Here is a 23,256-nt window from a genome sequence, read left to right on the forward strand (position 1 = left end):
ACAGAGTTGACTTCATTGTTTATCCAGGTACAAGACATAATCAGGAACAGGCTTTGTCCGATGTACATAACACACATCCGGTCCCATACAGGTCTGCCTGGTCCTCTAGCCCAAGGCAACGCTGAGATTGATCAATTATTGATTGGAAGTGTGTTGCAGGCCTCAGAATTTCATAAGAAGCATCATGTCAATAGTAAAGGCCTAAAGAAAGAATTTTCCATTACTTGGCAACAAGCTAAGGACATTATAAAGAGATGTCCTACTTGTTCTTTCTATAATCAAACACCGTTGCCTGCAGGGAGTAACCCAAAGGGCACTAAGAGAAATGAAATCTGGCAGATGGATGTGTTCCACTTTATAGAATTTGGTAAATTAAAATATGTACACCACACCATAGACACGTATTCAGGTTTTCAATGGGCTACTGCCCTGAGCTCAGAAAAGGCTGATTCAGTAATCACACATTTATTGGAAGTTATGGCCATCATGGGTATACCTGCGCAAATAAAGACAGATAATGGTCCAGCATATGTATCTAAGAAAATGAAACGCTTTTTTGATTATTATAATATAAAACACATTACAGGTATACCAAATAATCCTACAGGTCAGGCAGTTATAGAAAGATCAAATCGTACTATAAAGGATATGCTGAACAAACAGAAAGGGACCGAAAATACCCCCAGAAATAGATTACATAATGCTTTATTAACCTTGAATTTTCTTAACGCTAATGAGAAAGGAACGACAGCAGCAGAGAGACATTGGATAATGGAAAAGTCTGCTGAACTAAATCAACCGATTTATTTCAAAGATGTGCTGACCTCTCAGTGGAAGCCAGGAGATGTGCTACGTTGGGGAAGGGGTTTTGCTCTTGTTTCCACAGGAGAAGAAAAATTGTGGATACCATCAAAATTAATAAAGTTTCGATTTGAAGAAGAGAAACCTCTTGGAAAGGAGAAATGACAACTCATCCACAATGATTATATTCATACAGGTGGTAAGAAAAACATATAGAATGGGGGCAGGGTTCTGTTCTTATCTCCACAGGAAAACACTCATCTTTGAGAAATTCAAGGGACCCTGGATGTTTGGATACTGACAGATGGAAAAATACCTGCCCGATAGGAAATATCAAGAAAACTGAATGGGTTGTGTAAGTAATATTAAACCATATTTCTAAATTTATAAAGCTGGTTTTGAAGTTGGACTCTGGCTCAGTCCCTCTCCAATTCCAAGCCTGTTAGTAAGAGAAAAACCCAGAGTTTCTGGAGTTTCTGTCTCATGTCAAGAGCCATGATGTGGGACAGAAAGAAATATGAGTTTAGAAAACATCTTTGCTTTTCTTCTTATCTATCATACTTTTCATTGAATATATCTATCATGTCTTTCATTGAATATATATATATATATGTCTATATGATTAATGCTTAAGTTTTTCATAATGAACAATGAGTTTTTCCTGAAGTGACATTTGAAGTTTCCAGGAAGAAGATGGGGCCCCATAACAACAACTCCACCTGGTTGATATGACGTCATGATACTGATAGCGCTACAACAAGACCTGCTTTGGGTACCAGCTGCACAAGACAGTTCCAACTTGGTTAGCTGAAATGGTGCACATCTTATACAACATTTTGGCCAGACCTGCACAAAATACTCAGAGACTATTGGCAATATTAAAAGACTTGATCTTGAAATTTAACCATCATTTTACTTTCACAGGATCCCCCAGAAAGAACGTCGGCCCCATGACAGCTGGAAGTAATTCTAGAGGACGACGTCCCCTCTCCCAGTAAAGTTTGCCCTTGGGTTTAGGGACATCATTTAGGGGTTGATTATAATTAGTATACGATTGAGGGTTGGGGGAGGAATTTTATAAGCTCAGGGATCATTTTGAAAAAAAAAAAAAAAAGAGGGATGATGGGATAATAGATTTGTAATTGTGAGTTACTGTTTTTAGACAAATATATTGGTATAGATTCTTGTATATTGATACAAAGTTAAATTATATTGACTATTGTATGCATGCATGTTTCTACCTTGTTTAAAACATTTTTATGTATTGACATATATTGTATTGTATATATTTACCATATTGCTGTGTACATTTCTACCTCTGATTAAGATACTTATATAATGTTTGTGTATTGATATATATTTACCTACTGCAATGTATATTTGTACATTGTTTATATTTGGAGGTCATTGTCCTCATTTGTTTCACAGTTGTTTATTGTCTTAATCTTTAAGTTAGATAGATATTGAGAATTATATAGACTAATAGTCATCTAAGTTTGTCATTTATAATTAGACTAATCAGGTTCTTTAGATATATAGAGATTATACTCAGTATAGATAGATAGTCTTCAACTTCTTCAAAGAGCTGTAGAAAATGGCCTTTAATCTAACTCAGAGTTTTGTGGTAGTGAGACACAATTGCTCCTGGCAACACCACTCTATTCCCGAGAGAATGTTGAGCACCAAAGACACTCCACCTGGAGCCTTTCCTTTTGGCAGAACTGGCCTTGGGGCAAAGAAATGCCCATACCTCAACCACTGACAAAGATACAGAGCATGCATCAATGGATAAAACAGGGCTGTCTTATCCTGCCAAGACAGGGTAAGATAGTTTTGAAAAGTTGCTTGCCTTTGAAAATGGTGTGTCAGTTATGTTAGGCCTTAGCCAAAGTTGGTTGCTTCAACACTGCTAATGTGACTTTGGGTGATTGCCTAGGTAGCTAGTTGTCTCTGTGATTTGTTGCATGTTTTGGAAGTTGTTTTACTGAACTTCCTAATTAACCAGGTAACATTATTTCCCTTCTCAGATCTTCGATGGGGTTGAAGACTATATAGATGTAGTTACTTTTCTCTCATGACTTGGCCAAGTTATTTATTATACAAGACCTAAGCTAGTTAGAATAGGATATTTGTACTTATTGTATATAATTTCATAGTAGGTTTAGAACTCTCTTATTTAAACAAAAGGGGGAGGTGTTACGGGAGGTCCTCCCACTCCTCCAGCCTATCGCCGCTGAGATACCAGCCCCTTGGGGCGTGGTCTCTCTCCCTTTAAAAAAGCGGCCACTTCCCTCTCCTCTCTCTCTTCACTTCCTGCTCCGCCGGTGACTTGACTTCCTTCCTGGTTACGCAGAGGGCTGACAGTGATCTGTAAGTTTTTTCCCCTTTAAATAAATACCACCCTATTAATCATAATTCCAAACTGGTGTGGCATTGTTTGTGACTTACGCCTTCAGTGACGGCTTCCTGGGACCCTAGCAATGGACACTAATGGGGAAGGCAGAACCAAATTAAAACAATGCGTGAAGGGATGTGGCTCATGTTAAGCTTGGTAGCTTGTAATTTAAAAAGATATTAAGGAAAAAAATTAATTGGTTGCAATTCTGGTGACACCTGCCCGTGTCAGTCTCAGTATTAATTGAGTTAACATACTGTGCCCAATAAAGTTTTAACAGAGCGAAGCATGGCAGAACTGTAGGACCAGCAGGTTGCTTATTGGAGCTGCACAACCTGGCCTCTGGGATGAGCATGGAATGATGGGTGATCAACTTTACATCTTACCTCCAGCTGGGTTCTCAGGGGCGTGAAAGAGCTAAGCCAGGTGACTAAGCAAATCTCATGCCCATTAATAGTGAATGAGTGCTTTCATAATTTGGGAGGAGGGTTAGTCACCAATTGAGAGACAGTAGGCAAGAACTTAATGGAAATAGTGAGGTTGTGTACAGAGTTTGTATTACAGTTCCATGAATATCCTCTCATTCTTTGATAGACCAGTATTAGCAGCAGGTTTATCTTGCACCCTGGTGTTGGGTTTAATTATGTGATTTGTTTTGGGGCACATCAGCATAAGAGCTGGGGACAGAGGTTTGAAATATGCTGATTATTGAGCCTGCCCTTTTGTGTAATGGTTATCTCCATAAGATGAGATCTGGAATGGGAGATACAGACCTACAGTTCGTAGTCTGAAACAAAGCCATTGTATTGAGAGACACCAAGACTGGCTGCAGTGCCTTACCTGAAGGTCCTTGAGAGTGGACATGAATGATGCTAGAAGTTTCTGATCATAGACTTGGTCTGTGATGTGGCTGGTGTAGACAGTTGCGTACAAACAGTCCGTTTGCTGCTATCTAGATGTATAATTCTGGAGATGCACCCTGTGCCAGGCTTTGTTCTGTGTAACCAACTAGCTACCAAATCATGACATGGAGAATTCTTATTAGTGACAAATGCTTGGCCTACCTTAGGTTTTCTGGCTAGCTCTTTTGATTTAAATTAACTTGTTTCTCATTATCTACCTTTTGCCTTGGGTCTTTTTACATTTCTTCTTTCTGTATGTCTTACTTTCCTGCTTCCTCCAGTGTCTGGCTGGTGACTGCCTGGCTTCTGGCCCTAGGTGTGTGTCTCTCTTTCTCCCTTGTTTTCTTCTTTCTCTGTCTAGATTCCTCCTCCTATTTACTCTCTCTCTGCCTTCCAACCTAGCCTATCCCTCTCCTGCCTAGCTATTGGCTAGTCAAATTTTTATTAGATCAATCAGGTGCCTTAGGCAGGCAAAGTGAAACAAATACAACACATTTTTACATAATTAAATTACATCCTTACATCATTAAACAAATGCAGCATAAACAAGGCAAACACACCTTTACACAGTTAAAGTAATACTCTGCAACATAAACAAATGCGACACATTTTTACATAGTTAAAGTAATTGCCACAGCACACATTCCTTTTTTTTTTAGACCTCAGCTATCTTACCTGAAAAGTGAGCACTGTAATTACTACCACACAGGTTCATTGCATTCTCTATGCAGTAGCTGTGTTTGTGTGACCTCCAAATTTCATGTTAAAACGTTGTCACCAATGTCATATAATTAAGAAGTGGGGTCTTTCAAAGTTATTCCCTTGTGAGGCTAGAGCTCCTACACATGAGATTAATGACTTTAAAAAAGTATGAGGGAGTTGTTGGTCCCAAATTTCCCTCCTATTGTTTAACAAGATGAGACGAGCCATCTCTAACACCAAATGTCTTGCTGGACTACACAGCCTCTAGAATGACGATTAATAAATCCCATTCTTGACAATTTATCCACCTTAAGCTATTTTGTTATAGCATCAGAACAATAACTAACACAAACATAATAACTAAGTGGCCTAATAGCCATAATTTACTGAGCACTTGGTAATATGTACCTGGAGCTAATGCAGATATTCTGTCTATGTCATTTTGAGATTTAGTCAACTCTAAGTCTTTGTTATAAATACTTCCCCCCCACATATACATGCATGGTCTTCAATTTGCAAATGAGTTTTCAGAGAAGGTAAATAACATGAGCAAAATTACAGCTCATAAGTTGCAGATTGGGCTTATTTTCCTAGTTTCCTTATATTGGGCTTATTTATTTATTTTGTTAGCTAGGCTAAACTGTTTCATCCATCTTTCTGAACTACAACTACTGTCAGAATAGTGTGCTGTGATTAATGATATATTTTCACATTATGGCATATGATATTTTGAGAAATAAAGTTAGAGATATAGGCATGCAGTTCATAAAAGATTAATTTTTTCTTTTCTTTTATCTGGATTCTAGGAAGATCACATCAGAGTCAAAGAAGTCAGGTCACCCACCCGTAGTCAGAGGATAGGTGTGATCTCTTTAGCATCATTTAGGGAATACCCTCTTAGATGGAAAAAGTCCCCAGGGCCAGGTTTCCTTAGGATGGTAGAGTTTCCTTCCTCGAAAGTGGGCTGGCACTCTTGGGGAATGAGATGAGAAACTCTGTGTTCTTGTGTCAGAGCATGTAAAAAAAAAAGCTTTAGAGCCCTAAAAGATACACATCTTACTTACTAAGACTGAGAGGAAGATGGATGCGTGGTTCCAGGTCTAAGAGTCAAAGGGTGGTGAATCAAGAGCAAGCTAGTGACCCTGGAGCCAGGTGGAAAAGTAGGACTACCAAGTCTGTATTTGTGGTGGTTTGAACGTAATTGGCCTCCATATGTTCACAGGGAGTAGCTCTATTAAGAGGTGTGGTTTTGGTAGAGTAGGTGTGACCTTATTGGAGGAAGTATGTCATTGTTGGTATGGGCTTAGAGGTCTCAAGCCATGCCCAGTGTCTCAGACCACTTCCAGTTGCTTATGGGTCAAAATGTAAGAATTTCCAGCTCCTTCTACCCCAACAAGTCTGCCTGCATGCTGCCTTGCTTCCTGTCATGATAGTAATGGACTAAACTTCTGAACAATTAGTGAGTCACCCCAATTAAATGTTTCTCTTTAAAAGAGTTACTGTGGTCAGGGTGTCTCTTCACAGCCATAGATACCCTAAGATAGTGTCCTTCTGAGGACCACAGATATATATCAATAGACTTATAGCTACCAAAAGCTCAACTTGGGGCATCATTAGCTGAGCTTAGCTTTGAAGGGCCCAGAGTTTGCCTTTCTTGAACATCTCTGTGATGATTCTGGAAACTCGAGCAGTGAAGAACCACAGAGGTGGATCCACAGAAGCTTTAGTAAAGGGCCAAGTGCAATAGAGAAACTATAGCAGACTGGTTGACTAATCAGACTATTTCCACACCCTTGAGTGAGAGGATACTTTTAATGACCTTTTAAATCTCTTGGATTTCTTTAAAAATAGCTTAATTTTCAATTATTTGAAATATTCATACATATTTACAAAGTATTTTCATCATATCTGTTCCCACTTCCCTTCCAAGTCCTCCTAGATGCTTGCTTACAACTGCCATGCCCCCCCTAACAGCTTCATGTCCTCTTCTTTTAGCTCATCAAGTTTAGTCAATGTTCTTTATATGTGCATGGGCAGAGGGTCATTCACCAGAGCATGGGCCCAATCCCTAAAGAAAATTGACTCTCAACTCCAGCTGCTGAAGCTTCTGAGATATGGGTGGGGCTTTGTGAAATGTCCTGTCTATGCTATAAACCCATTTGGCCCTCAGCCAAATGATGGTGCCACTTATATTTATGGAGGATCTTCCAATTTTAATCAACGCAATCTAAAAAACTCCCTTACAGATATGTCCATGGATTTGTCTCTTAGGTGATTTGAGATCCTATGAAGCTGATGATATATCTTAACTTTCACAAAGTTTAAAGCAAAAATATTCTTTTTCCGTATAGACACATGTATCAAGAGAAGCTGATATTACCTCCAAGGGCAATGGTTCCTCTTCTTGCCAGTGGTGGCTCAATGTCGGCAGAGGCTGCTAGTTTATTTCCCAATTGCCCTGACTTGAAATAATCACACAGAAACTATATTATTTGCAATACTGTCTGGCCAATAGCTTAAGCGTATTTTTAATTAACTCCCATATCTTAAATTAGCACATTTCTATTAATCTGTGTATCCCCATGTGGCTGTGGCTTACCAGCAAGGTTCCAGTGTGTCTGTCTTCTGTGGGTGGCTACATGACCTCTCTCTGACTCTGCCTCTATATATCTTTTTCAGCCTGGCTTTACTCCATTAAACCATTGGCTGAAAGCAGCTTTTATTGCAACCAATTGCAATAAAACATATTCAGAGCATACATTACCTCCCCCTTTCTGTCTAAAATAAAAAGGAAGGTTTTAACTTTAACATAGTAAGATTACATATAACAAAACAAAACAGCAAGATTTACAGTTATAATATTTATATCTCCTCTACCTCTTATCATAACTAAGGAAAGTTATAATTATTATTCAACTCCATCAAAGACTCCAGAAGGATATAATATTATCTAAGTAAACAGGAAGTGTTTATCTAAGTAAGCAACTTCCAAAACTCTAGAATTGACAGAGACATTTCGCTGCCTGGAAAGTACCCAAAGTTCTTTTGTAATATAGGGGCACTCATCATTGAAGATCTGTTCTGTCTGGTAATGACAAAGTCAATTAGTTGCTTTCTTCTGTGTCCTGCAGAATGTCTGGCAGACACTTTCATGAAGCAGGAACCCTGAAGGGATTGTCTTACCTTCTCTAGGCAGCTTTAGCAGTCATTTTTCAGTGGGCCCTGCAAGTCCAGTAAAACAGCTAACAAACTCCATAAGGAGACTCTTCAATGTGCATCTTCCTCTTGAAGTAATTGGTGCTGTCAAGAACAGATGTGTCTCATTATCATAAAAAGTCTAAGTCCTTAAAACATTTTAAATTCCATATTCTGAAAGTCTTTGAAAATGTTGAAGTTTATCTATCTAACTGAAATACATCTTTGTATATCTAGAAAATCTAACTAACATGACTAGAAGCTTGAATATCACAGATGACTCTCTATTAACCTATATTTCTTTTTTTTTTTTGATTTTCGAGACGGGGTTTCTCCATAGCTTTTTTGGTTCCTGTCCTGGAACTAGCTCTTGTAGACCAGGCTGGCCTTGAACTCACAGAGATCTGCCTGCCTCTGCCTCCCGAGTGCTGGGATTAAAGGTGTGCGCCACCACCGCCCGGCTTAACCTTTATTTCTTAATTATATATTACATTTTAAATGAGCTGCACAAACACAATACCTTAAGAGCAGAAATATACATATAGCAAAATTGTCCTAAAATTCATATCAATAGACCAAGATCCATACCAATCAAAATATTCATATCTATAGCATATCCCCCTTTAAATGTAAACCAACATTTATAAGCAATCATTTTGGGAATTTGGGCATAGTTCTTTCCAAACTGCTTCCTGTTTTTTGTCGGGCAAAGTAATTTTTGGTGGTGTTTATGGTGACCTTTTGGAAAGTCTTGGTCCATAAAATAACATTAGTCTGGAAGGAATCCACAGGTTCTCATCCTCCATGAAAACAAAAGCAGAACCCCTTCTCCAAAACAATGAATCTTTAGACCCAAATTTTGAAGTCAAAATACCTTTAAAATACATGTTTGCTTAGCTTAGCAGCCCATACAATGAAATCTCTCTCTGTACTTAACTTATTCACAATCAAAAAATTCAAAGAAGACACAATAATATACATAATCCAGACTCTCTGTGTATATTCCATCTTTACTTGGCTTCTTTTTCTTACTCTATTACTTTTTCTACAAGTTTACTCTGTCTCTATAAAAACTTTGTTTTATTTCTAAAGAACTATCTATTTCTTTTTATTATTCTATAGTCATTTTTTTCCTCTCTCCCAAGTCTATGTACATTTTTGAAACACACTGTGACCCATTTAGAGGTCTTTTTAATCTGAATCTGTCTTTATTGCACATCTGTAGTCCTTTTATAACCAGGACCACTTTTTGAAATGCTAAGCAGTATAGCTAGGACTAAGGCTGCTTGCCTTTTGACTCCACCTAGTTTAACATGGCACAGGTCCATCACCTCTGTAAACCATGCTCATCACCCCATTTTCAGGCATACAGTGGATCTATGTTGTCATTAAGAAGAAGCACTCTGCTCACCAACCCCATTTAAATGCTGGCCCTCCTGAAAAAGGCAGAGTTCATGCTGGTAGCACAGACCAGGAAGTCACTGTTTTGACAACACACTTTTTTTTGCTATTGCTGAATCAGGAAGACCTCTCTTAAAGGGGCTGTGGCACACTGCCAACAAACAGAGCAAGAATCTGTGTTACTTTTTTTTTTGTATGTCTAGAATTCCTTCCCAAACACTCTTGGGTTTTAAGTGGACTTAGTTGGCCATGTTGGTGCCAATTTGTTGGCAGAGGCCACTTGTTTGTTCCCAGCTATTTATATCAGTGACTTGAAATAATTACACAGAAACTTTATTATTTAAAACACTCTTTGCCCAATAGCTTAAGAGTATTGCTAGCTAGCTCTTTTATTTTTTAATTGATTTTTGTTGAGCTCTACATTTTTAGCTAGATCTTATATCCTAAACTAACCTATCTCTATTAATCTGTGCATCACAATGAGGTTGTGGCCTACCAGCACAGTTTCGGCAGGCTCCAGTGGAGGCATCTGTCTCCAGCAGTGGCTAGATGGCTTCTCACTCACTCTGCCTACTATGTCTCTACATCCCTGTTTGTATTTCCCACCTGGCTTTACTCTGCTAAGCCATTGGCTGAAAACAGTTTTATTCATTAACTAATAGAAGCAATACATTTACAGAAAGACTCACCACACCAGCTCAGTGAACTCAATTTTGTTTACTGAGATGTGAATCAGTCTGAAGGGAGTTTTGAACTAGATTTCCCTTGTCTGAGAGAACTGCAGGCATAGAAGGTTGATTTCCTTTCCTGGGTCACTGTGATTGAATGTGAGATGCATCTGAGCTTAAAACCTATGCTAAAACTGGGGATGATAGAGCAGAAAGATGCATGGTTCTCAAGTTGTTTTCATAATATCACTGGCTACTGTCACCCAGTCCCCAGGCCCTTGTATATCTGTATAGACAAAGCATCTCTTCATTATTGCATTTTAGAACAGCACAGGTCAGCTGTTTGCATTAAAACAGTCTTAATTTATTCTTATATGTTATGAAGACTGTTTTCTGGGAGATATCTGAGAGGCAAACTTGTGAGTATTCACAGTGAAATCTACTAAGAAAGTCTCATAGAACTGCAATTCCACACACAGAAACACCTTTATTACTAATCCTGCTTCCCTGACCTCCCTCATCAATCTCCTCCCCCTTCATTCTCTTTCCCCCATCCTTTTCTTCTTTCTCCTCCATCCTCTCCCTTCTCAGTATTGTTTCACCTTCTCTTCCTCCTTCTCTTTCTTATCTTCCTCCTTCTGTTTTCTCACTCCTCTTCTTCCATCATCTCCCTACTCCATGCCTCCTTCCTTTCCTCCTCTTAATCCTCCCTGTCCATTCTCCTCTTAGTTCATGCCCTCTTTCAGCTTCCTTTTCCTCTCTTTCTTCCTTCTCTATCTTCTTCCTTTTTCTTGCTGTATTAAATATTTCTCCTTTTGGAAAATTATTTGTTTTGAATAGCATTTTTCTCTTCCTGTCATCTTCTTGGGGAAACTTTTTGAATGAATTTATCTAAGTGCTTGTGCCAAGGTTGTCATCCCCATCCTGTATCCTGCAAGAGGCTGACCACTTGACTCAGGCTTAGCCAATGGTAATACTCCAGTTTCCCCATCAGTGATTGTTTCCGGTTGAGAGTAAGCAACAGTTCAAATACTTCTTTGTGTCTTATAGATTTAGAGCTACAGAAGATTGTATCCAGAACTGGGATCAAAAGCAAAAACAAAACGACACTGGAACTGTTCTGGCAGCATTTGCTATGGTCAAACACAAGATGAGCTTGGTGATTTATAGATGCAATCAGTTAAGAGCGTTAGACTTAGGTAACTAAACACTCCCTGTAGGAAAATTACAGATAGCAGGGAATTTGCATATCAGTGCCAAGTACGGGCAAAATCAGGCTTCCCATCCAACTTCACGTTCCCCCTTTCAAACAAAAACAAATGCACAAACCATATAGATGAAAATCAAAACAAAAAACAAACAGAAAAGCAATAAGACAAAAATTTCAAAACAAAAATATAAAAAAAAATGAAACAAATTCCACACATACACAAACAAACCAATAAACCCACAGAGTTAATTTTTTGTTAGTCAACTACTCATAGACATAGGGGAGACTCAGATATATTATTCATCTATGTATCCATTGGGGCCTGAAGTAATTGTGGGGCTGGCTGGTTTGAAACTTTTTAGGGTAGTGAACACTTTGGAAATATTGTTGAGAACTGGCATTTCTATCTTGATCCTGATGTCTGTAGAAGAGACTTTCCTGTGAGAAACTCAGGTTTTGTGTCACAGTATAGAGGCAGACTTATTTTCTTCATGCAGTCTTAGTCTTTACTCTTAAGATCTTCAACTGATTGAATGAGGCCCTTCAACATTGTGATGGGTGATATATTTAACCAAGTCTACTGATTGCAAATGTCTCCCCAGTCTAAAAAAATGTGTTCACAGTAGCATCTGGATGGTTGTCTGAACATTTAGGTATCCTACCTAAGTCAAGCTGTCACATAAAACTATCCATCCAACTCTTTAATCACTGGAAACTATCCTTGAGTGAGTGGACACAAAAAAGAGAAAGATAAGCATTCTGCTTTGTTTGATTTATACAATATTTCAGAAATGCATATTAGTTTACTAAGTGGCATGCTGTCTCTTCAAAAGTATTAAAATAGATTGTTGTAAAAACAATTGTCTCCAGTGCTAGGGCTTGAACTCAGAACTTTTTTGCATCCAATGCAGGTATGTTATCAAAGAGCTACAGCCCTAATCTTTCCAGTTCATTTATTTGTTTGTTTTCTTGGCTAGAGGGTATCACAAAGTAGTTCTAGCTGGGCTTAAATTCACAACTCCTGTCTCAGCCTTCTAAATGTTTGCTTATGGTCTTGTACTAATGTGTTTGGTGTCCGCATCATTGTTAAGAACTGGATATTAATTGGATATCTACCACATAAGCTCAATATAAATCTGTTAGGCTTGTGTTGCACCTCGAAAGGAATACGTTCTAGTGAGTAGTTGGAGGGGGTGGAGAAGAATTGTTAATAACATCACCCAAGATAGTTTGATCAATGTTAAGTATTTTATAACTGTGTTATATAAAAAGATGCAAAAGCTAATAGCCCAGGTAATCATCTAATTATTTTACTTAAAAGTTACAAATTGTGCCTCACTATGATTCCCAAACTTTTAACATATGAAGACTTCCTTTGAATGTAGAGAAACTCACAAACTCTTTTAAAAATAATGATTATAGCTTTAGTTTTTATCGATAGAAGCATTACTCTTTGCCCCAAATGTCATATTCCGGATTTTAAAAAGCCATTTCTTTTTTTTCTATTTTCACTTAAATCTTCATAAAGCTCAAACACCAGCTCAGAAGACCCTCTGATTTGTGATGTCCAGATAAAATCGACTCAGATTCATTGGCAATATCAATCCCTTCCTAGGACTGAGCACCAGGGACCTGAGTGTAGGAGCAGCTGTGTTGATGGGAGCATATTCAGGCTGGAGCTTCCTGCAGTTCTGGTTCTCCTGTAAACTTCATCATTCTCTCCTGCCCTGTGTTGTCCCAGACAAAAACATCAGTATCTGTATTTGAGAAGTACGAGTACAATCTTAGCTGTTAAAGCAATAGTATGTAATAGACTTGAACACAGAATGAGCTTGGGAGGTTCAGCACAACTTTGGAGGAGGTATCATACAATGTTTATGCTAGGTTTTATTCACCAGTTAACTGCGCTCCTGTCAACCCCATTTTCTAGCCACCCTGTAACTTGTCTGCTCTCTTTGCCACACAAAGACCAAAGCGATGCCTCTTATTATTTCATGGATCACCTCTCTGTTCTCTCGGTTCTTGTTTCTACTCATTCCTTCTTCACTGCATCTTCTACCACAAAGACTTAGCAAAATATTATATAATTCCATTCACAAATATATAATATAATGTGTTTAGTTATCAATGAAACAAATTTAATTTAAAATTAATATTATCAATACCAATGAAAGTATTTTTGCCAACAATGTCACTTTTCTTCCTAAACAAAATTTTGCTACTAGTTTTCAAGGCATAGATCACGTGGCATAAAAATTTATTTACTGAAAGATTGCTTTTTGCCAGAGACTATTTTAGGTGGTGAGTATATGCTAGTAAAGGAACAAAGCTTGTGTGTTTGTGGAGAGAAAAGCATCTCAATATGTTATATGGAAAAACTGCAATATGAGAATCATAAAGGAATAAAAGATTTGAATGGGAGTTGTTATTTCACATGGAGGGTTACACAGAAAATGACATGTCACCAGGAAGGGAGGAAATCAATCATAGTGAGAACTTAGGCAAGAGTGTTCCAGAAAGAGGAAATAGCAAGTGCAAAGGACCTGAAATAGAAATTTATTTAGCTCTTTTGAGGGAGCCCCAAGTCTAGCATGGTTAGAGCAAAGCAGGGGGTGGTGTGGGGTGTGAAGGAAGCAGTTCATATCCCAAGGAACTATGTACACACTGGAAAGAGTTGTGCTCCAGTGGTGATGAGACAGGAAGCCTCTCAATCATTTGGAGTCAGAGGCAGCAAACTGAGTCTTGGTTCTAGAGGAGCCCTCTGGTTGTTACCCGGAGAGTAGATACTTTAAGGTCAAGGACAAAACTAGGGAGATGAGTTGGCAAGGAAGCAGTTACCATCCAGATGTGAGTCAAAGAATATATATATATATATATATATATATATATATATATATATATATATATCCTGAAGGCATACACAAACACACATATACACACACATACCTTAATGACATAATGTTCTGACTTGTGGTTAAGGAAGAAATTATAGAGACAACACAGATTTTGGAATGAGGTCCTTGAAAGATGGTGTTGCCACTACTAAGTGGAAAAGTCTATGGAACTAGAACAATTAGAGAAAAATTAGACACTTAGTTTTGGGCCGCATTGGTTTATAGACACTTGAATGGAGAGGTCAGTCTAAGAACGCAGTGTTCTTGGCCCAGGTTCAATGGGCAGGCTTTAGTTAGAGCTGCAGACTTGGGATCTACCTAAAATTGATGACATAAAAAACACAAGGTCAATTTTTAAAGCTATTTATTTATTTATTTATAAATAATTTTTATATTTTATATTTATTTATAAATATAAAAATTTATTTATAAATAAATAAATTGTTTATTATAATAAATTTTTATAAATAAAAATAATTGTTTATTATACAGTGTTCTAGTCTGCATGTGTCCCTGCAGGCCAGAAGAGGGCACCAGATCTCATTACAGATGTTTGTGAGCCACCATGTGGTAGCTGGGAATTGAACTCAGGACCTTTGGAAGAACAGTTAATGCTCTGAACTGTCTCCCTGGTCCCCTCATAAGGTTAATTTTTATATCACTTGGAGAATGACCATACTTTGGGAAGAATTTAACGGGGTGGGCTTTCCATTGCAAAGGGTTAGAGAGATGGGGAGAAGCTGGCAAACGAGCGGCTATTTGTCCCTTTTCTTTTTTAGAGTGCGCGTGTGCTATTCACATGTGTATATCATTCAGTATACCGAAGTACATGGCTTGAAAGACCTTATTCTGTAAATCAAATTTCATCTTATTATTATTTTAATATGATTTTGAAAATTTCACACATGTATACAATGCATCATGATTATGTGCACTTTAACTCCTCTCCTCGACTCCCCTGCTAGTTACACATCCCTTCTAACATAATTCCCTCCTTTTTAATTAAGCAATTAATTAGCCCACTGAGTCCAATTAGCAACATGACCATTCCGCTAAGCCAAGCCAAGAAGTTCCCCTCTAAGGCTATGATCTTTCCAGCCATGGGTTTTGCCCTTGTTTATAGCACCAGACAAACTCCCCCTGTAGAGTAGTCCCCAAATCTAATCAAGAAAGCGGTTTGTTATCTCCATAAACAGTCTCAGCACTATTGTACCAGAGGGGGGTATATCTTGCTTTGCAGGTCAGTATTGCAGCATGCAGGGTCCGTGGTGGATAAGGCCACTAAAGTCGTTTTCCCCTTAGCAACTATTAAAGCTAGCCTATAGGGAGGGAGAGCCTTGTCAGTTCAAAATTGATCTCTTCACATCCTGGAACCAAACTGTGATGTCTTTAACTGTAGATGAGAGAACTTTGGATTTACCATAAAGACATAATAATATTCATTCAGGAAACACAAATAAGCAAATTAATGAATGACTTCACCATCTTTTCTCCAAGCGTGGAGCCAATACTTATTTTTTTTTATTTTGATTTTCAGATGTTAGTGCCCTGAAATGTAGTTCAAACTACAGAAGGAGGATCCTCTCTCTCTCTCTCTCTCTCTCTCTCTCTCTCTCTCTCTCTCTCTCTCTCTCTGTGTGTGTGTGTGTGTGTGTGTGTGTGTGTGTGTGTTGTTTCAGCCTTCTTCAGATTCAGGGTGACTTGTTGAGGCTCTGCATATTAAAAACCTTCCGGAATTCTTTGAGCAAATAGTGGGAGATTATTATTTATTGTGGTAGTTGTTGGGAACTGATAGGAACCAAGCTCAGGCAGCGTATACCTATATATGGTCTACGGTCAACAAGTAGAGGAGAACCTCTCTTTCCTTCCTCCACGTTTCCAACTCCTCTCACAGGAAGGGAAACACACGTCAGCATGCCCCTGCCTGAAGGACTAGGAGGAACTTTTTGTCATTTCCCGCTTCCTTCCTTGACCCTTTTCTTGGAATAATAAATGACAAATAAGGTTGTTCCAAGATTCAAGTGGGACCTCTCAGTCTCCTAGAGCCAGATTCTGCTCTATCGCTCTGTCTTGGAGTCATTGTCTTCATGGGGTCAAGCAGTCCTTACTGTGTTCACCAGTGCTAAGTGCCCAGAGAGAGCCTGCTCTTAATTAAGCCTATACTTTCTCTGACCTCTGCCGTCTGTGCAGTCAAGTAAGTAAATTCAGAGGTGAGGTAAGTGCGGAATCCTGCCTTGATTTCCTACCTGGTATATCAGGAATAAAGCAGACAAGCTAGCCTGGGGATGTTTTATAACTTCTCCTGGTCTCAGTGGGATAGAACTTGAAGAAAAGAAGTTTATTTATTTATTTATTTTGGAATCTGAAGTATAGAACATCCCCCTTAGCCACAGCGGTTTCAACTAGCATTTGGAAGCTCAGGTTAGGGGATGTACATCCCAGATAATGCCTTATGATTGGGATAGGACTTGAAAAGCTGAAGTTATAGGAAGGGATTTATTTTATTTTATTTTGTTTATTAAAAATTTCCGCCTCCTCCCTGCCTCCCTTTCCCCCCTCTCCTCTCTCTACCCTCCTCCACCTCCCTCCCCAGTCTGAAGAGCAGTCAGGGTTCCCTGCCCTGTGGGAAGTCCAATGTCCTCCCCCCTCCATCCCGGTCTAGGAAGGTGAGCATCCAAACAGGCTAGGCTCCCACAAAACCAGTACATGCAGTAGGATCAAAACCCAGTGCCATTGTTCTTGGCTTCTCAGCAGCCCTCATTGTCCACCATGTTCAGAGAGTCCGGTTTTATGAGGTAACCCAGACCCAAAAAGATGAACATGGGATGTACTCACTCATAATTGGTTTTTAGCCTTAAATAAAGGACATTGAGCCTATAATTCGCAATCCTAGAGAAGCTAAATAAGAAGGTGAACCTAAAGAAAAAAATATAGTTATCCTCCTGGATATTGGAAGGAAGGGATTTTTCTCTGTGAAAAATTGAATAAATGTGAGGAGAGATTTACCAAGAGCATTTGAATTTAAAGAACAGAGATTATCTATCATGAGGTAGCCATGATGGGAAATATGCCTGCCAAAACACTGAGGGAAAGGGGCTGGGGTGTGGCTGCGTGAGGAAGGCGAATAAGGAGGCTTCAAGAGAGGAACAGAGAGGTTGAGAATTGAGGGCCTGATGGAAGGAGTCGCTGCTTTCCGGGGCTCTTTCAGCTTTGTTGCTGCTGAGGTATGTTTACATATCTCTTCCCAGGTGGGACATGGTGAACTATTTACCTCCAAGTCCCCTTTTACTTGAATTTGTCCAAGAGGTTTCCATGCTTTCTTAGCAACTTGAAACTGTTCACTGAAGCATCTTAAAGGAAAATGGACTAAGAGCTTGAGCAAAGCCAGGGCAATTGCGTTTTTCTCTAAGCAAGACCATCAGTCAGGATTCATCTAACTTCAGTGAAAGGTGAAGTTAGCAACTGCTAGATGGCTGAAACCTACACAAACAGCAGCTTCCCAGCACTGACTCTTGCTCCCCCTGCATTCTCCTTCATTGCTTTCTCCACGCATATAAGAGTTCCATGAACGTCTAATCCATAACAAACAGAATTCAAATGATTAATTGTAATCACTGTATTTATAACATGTTGTTGTATGAAAGAGCGATGCTAGGTCGCTGGGCACTTGAAGATTGTGTGTGACCCTTATGACCTTCCACTTCCTTCATAGCCTCAACGCAGCAGCCTGATGTGTGGCCCCTGACTGACATACACAGTCACAGCCATCGGCACTTCACTTCATGTCCATAACACAGCTTCTATATCACTGGATGTGTGAGGTTAGCCGCACATCTGCAGGTGATCTTAGCTAGCTCGGTAGAAAAGCTGTCAGTATCGAAATCCACAGCAACGAAGCAAAAGTTTGAAAGGACAGTAGGAAGAGTCGGGAGCAATAACATGTATTTTATGCCAGACACTGATTGTTTACAGTTACTCACAAAACTACTTTCTCTCTTTTTTTCTAAAGCACATTCTTTGCAGTTGTGTGGGATTGTATGCTTGCATTGCTAGGTTGGTGATGGTTGCTAAGTGAGACTGTAGCTCTGGTGCACCTCATGTGAGTGATTCTGTTCCTGGCACCCAAATTATAGTTGGAATGGGAGGATTCCAAGACCTTAGGGGTCAATGAAATCCCCAGATGAAAGAGTTCTCAGTTCACAAATGACCCATGTTCTCAGAGTTAAGCCATCTTGTTCTGTTTCATGAGAAATTGCCTCTTGTGTTGAACCTCTAACAATTTGGCTTTATTATATTATTTCCAGCACCCCATTGGCTGCCATCAACAACATATTTCTCTCATGTTTTCATAATAAATGCACATGGGAAAATCATCTGGAAAATATGGGTGCTGGAGATGAAAGTATATGTAAGAAGTGGAAGCAGTTCACAGGGAACCTGAAAAATCTCCACAGACTCATTCTAAACTTGTGTTCCCCAGATGGTAGCGCTGTTGGAGACTTTAATGGGTGCGGTCTACCTGGCAGAAGTATGTCTGGTATTTGGTGTTTAGCCTGACTTCTGGTTCTGGCCTTGTTCTCTGCTTGCTGGTCTCTGCGTGAAATGAAACTGTAATTATTTTGCCCGTTCTTTAGTTTATTAAGAAAATATTCCCAGAAAGACAGCCAACCCAGAAGGAAGTAGAGCAGAATGATGGGGGAAATGGGGGTCATGAGTCATGATTTGAGCAGTAGGCTTTGCTTACATATGAATCCCTGGGAACTACAGCTTGTGTGCTGCCTGTGGAAGTTTGCCTTCTGTTGTTTGTAGCTGAAATCCCTGGCTAGGGCAAGGAGAATTGCCTATAAGTGAAGTGTTTGAGAAAATCTCTTCTCAGCTTCTTGCTTTATAAGCATTTGTATTTAATTAGGTGCAGTGTGAAAAACTGGGTAGCTGCTCATGGGAACCCAGATTTTGTGACCCTGGGATTGGTTTCATGAATCTCTTTCAATTTCTAAATCCTTGAAGCGCTTGCTTCAGTAGTAACTTGATATTGTGTCTTGATATTTCTCTATTTCTTAAAATGATCTGGGCCCGTTGCCGCCCTTGCCATTTTCCTTTAAGCTTGCCTTCTCTTTCCAGCCCCTGAGCAGCAATAAATTAAAGCATCAATAAACACATTTCCCCTCAACTTCTGTTTCTACTTGCCAGAAGTCATTTCTCCATGGTTGACAGTTAGCAGGCATGAATCCAGCATGGAATATGCTGTAGAGTTATTGATTTTTCTGTGATAATAGTAATAGAAATTTATTAAACTACCACCCTGTTTTGGGACCTTAGCCTTTCTTGTAAAGATTACTGTCTCTTCAGGACAACTGCTAGGCTTCTTGTGAGTGCCCACACTAACTACAATGTAAATCTCTAATCTTACTTGAAGTTCAAGATTCTCTACAACCTTTACAGTTTCTGTATCTGTCTTTTACTTAGGTTGCGCTCTTTGTGTTCCTAGGGCATGCACCTTATATTTCTGTTTGCTTGTTTTTACTTATGTGTTTTTCTCACCAGTGACTCCCATTCTCTGGTCTTCTCACACATATCCTTAACTTCGAGGTCAAGTTGATATCCCCCCTTTCTCATAAGATTTGCTTTAATAGTCTCAGATGAAATGAGTCTTTTCTTGGTAGGTACTTGGCAGCATGTTGTACGTGTTCCTCCCTTCTTTGTGTGTGTTGGCATGTTTGTGTGTGTGTGCAGGCACATGTATGTGAACGAAGATGTGTGTGGACATCAGAAGTCAACATCAAGTGTCATTCCTCAGAAACCATCTACCTTGTTTATTGTGACAGAATTTCTCAGGGTCCCAGCACTCTGATTAAGCCTGGCTGGCTGGCAAGGGCAGTAAGTCCAAGCTTACTTCTTCAGCACTGCTGGTACTGTGTGTGTGTGTGTGTACACACACACAGGTTCCTTTTTTCACACCCACATAGATCAGAGAAGAGTATCAGATATCCTACACCACCGCTGTCACACTGCACACAAAGGTTTCCCACTTTGAGACTCTCCACCCCTGAGCTCACCATTTTGTCTAGGCCACAGACTTCCAGTACCCACTTCTTTCTACCCGACAGTGCTGAGGTTATGGACATGTCCAGCCCTCTCTGATTTCCTTGTTGTTACTGTCCCCAACTCAGCAAGTTGCACACCAAGTGCTCCGACACACAGAGTCGTCTCTGCCCAGCTTTGATGAGGGTGCCGGGTCTCAGCTCATGCCTTCATATTTGTGCAGCAAGGCTTTTGCTGGCAGAGCTCTCTCCTCAGCCCTTTATGCCTCTTTTTGTTCTCTATTTTAAAAAAAATCAACCACCACTCTCACCATGTTCCACACCACAACCCTGACGTCGTGACACCCATAGTCAACCACCCCAGTCCAAAACCAGCCGGTAATAACAGCTGGCACCATCCTCCTTCCTTACTTCTCAGTAGCAAAGCTGTCTGAAGCCAAATCCAGAAACCAGTGCAGACTGCTGACTGAAGAGAAAAAAGCTTCAGCCATTGTGTGTTACTGTTTTTTTTTCTATAGTAGATGGCTTGGTATTGATGAAATATTGTATTTTCAAGACTGTATTCAACATTTCCAAAAGGCAGCACACTTGTTTAATTCTTCCATATAATTATTGTAGGGACAATGAATATTTGGATGAGAATTAGCGAACAGAGATGTGCATCTTAGCAACAACAACTTTAGCAGGCATTGAAGATTATTTATCATTGTTTTAGAAAGCCACAGGCAATAGACTCTCCCTTTCTAGGTGTATGAGATGTAAATGTGATAATTAAATGATATTTAATCAACAGTTGGAGGAAAACAACCAAACACAATGAATATGAAGAGAAGGACGGTGTGTGCACAATACTGGAAGCAGGGCTCACACAGCCTCAATAGTCGTTAACTGAATTATTATTGTGCCATAATTAGCAGAACAGCATGTGATATAACAAACCATGATAGATATATATCCTGATTTTCTGGCTCAGGGTAGACATCTTTTTCACTTTTCCCTCAAAGCTGCTGACCCAACAGATCAGTAATTTTCTAGCGTGACACCTACATTGAATAACTCCCATCTGAACAATTTCCAGTGGAAAGATCATAACTCCACCTTTCTGCTACTCAGCAAAATGCACCAAAAAGCTAGCGGTAAGAGTGATGGTATTTTAATTGCTGTAATCACATTCAAGTTTATGAAGAAAGCAGTTTTTGCCATTTTAACAATTATTAACAAGTAGGTGGTGACCTTATCTTCACAATGAATAGTGACAGACTCTGTCTCAATGCTACCTTTAGGAGAAGATGAATTGAGGGATTACAGTCACAGGGGGAATCAGAATGAATAACACAGAGTTTGGGAAGTTAAGAAGAGAAAAGAAAAACTCCCTCCTTGTACAATACATTTACAACATTCGTACACTATGTGTATGTATTCAAGTGTATCTGTGCATGCATGTGTGTGTACGCATGCATGTGGAGACAGAAGCCAGGATACTGTTTACCTTGTGTTTTGAGACAGCTTCTCTTCCTAATCTGTAACTTGCCAAATAGGTGAGAATGGCTAGCCTGTGGTCCTGCCTCTTGACTTAGAGGGCTGTATTATGAGCCTGTACTACCTTGCCTGACTTTTCTTTTTTTTCCCCAGTGTGAGTTCTAGGGAATCAAATTCAGGTCCACATGATTACAAGACAAGCACTTTATAGACTGGGATTTTTCCCCATTCATAATACATTACAGTGTTTCTATATTTGAGAAAAAAGCTTAGGAACTAGCTCACCCTACTGTTTCATTTTACCATCGAGCTAACATTGGTGCATATAATAAGGTCATGTCGTCATTCTCACATGGGATTCTACACGGTATTGTTGACATGCTCCTTCAGCAGGAGGTTGTGGTATCTTTGGTAAACTTCACTTATAAACCCAAGCAGTATGTGCTTTGCTCTCAAGAGGCAGCTGACAGAGTCATTGAGGTCAACAAAAAGCTGGGTATATTCCTGTTGACTGAGAGTAAGTCTTAGAGCAAGGTATTTTGGAATGGTGTTTTTTCTTTAGAAGTTGGAAATTGAGGAAGGGAAAGCATTAAACATGTTAAAGACTTATCAACAAGTGACATTCTCCATTGAGTCAAATTCTGTCATTTATCCCACAATGATTTCCTAATGTAGATGTTGAGGCTTGCCCAATGGAACACCTGAGAGTGGGAGCACTGTAAGGTTGGGCTTGTGCTTGGCTATGTCATTCTTTAGATTGTTGGCACTGGCACAGTTACACACTTCAGGAGCCCATATTTGGGCTCTTTCTGGGGTGCTGGGGAGATGGCTCAGTAAAACACTCACCACACAAGCATGGAAGTCATGCTTAGATCCTCAGAACCTGTGTGAAGTGTTCTACAGTACACAAGTATAATACATGTCTAAGTCTAGTGCTCTTATGGGGAGATGGGTGCAGAGACAGAACTCCTGAGCCTTCTGGTCTGCCATATGCATCAGACAACAAAGAGACATGCCTCAAGCAAGATGGAAGATGAGGATGACAGCTAAAGTTGTCCTTTTACCTCTCCAAACACACATGCACTCACACAGAGAAATGCGCACACATTCATACATGCACAAACATCACACACACACACACACACCAAAAAGAAAGAAACTAAGATTCTACTACAAGAGAAACCTTGAGTTGGGCCATCTTTTGATGTAAATCTCTCAACAACTCAAGGAGGGAATTGCGTTTGTCCATACCCTGCAGTGAGAGTCTACAGCACTTCCTGAATTCCCAGATCTAATAAGCACACTGTGTGAAAATGAAGGGGACTTTGGGAGAGATAATGAGGTACAAATTCATCCTCAGGAGGTGATGGCAGATCCCAGGAATTTACTTGTGGACAATAGATCAGACAGACAAGGTGAGAATCGCTCACCATCTGGGTAAAGTTGCTAATAGCATAGGTCAAATACTTATCGTGATATTCGCACACATTTGTTAGCAACGGTAATAACTATGTTACTAATTCTAACTGGAAGAGCTAGGACATGATCTCAGGGTTTTTTTTGAATTG

This window comes from Microtus pennsylvanicus, chromosome 2 (genome assembly GCF_037038515.1).
Source record: "Microtus pennsylvanicus isolate mMicPen1 chromosome 2, mMicPen1.hap1, whole genome shotgun sequence".
Classification (NCBI taxonomy): domain Eukaryota; kingdom Metazoa; phylum Chordata; class Mammalia; order Rodentia; family Cricetidae; genus Microtus; species Microtus pennsylvanicus.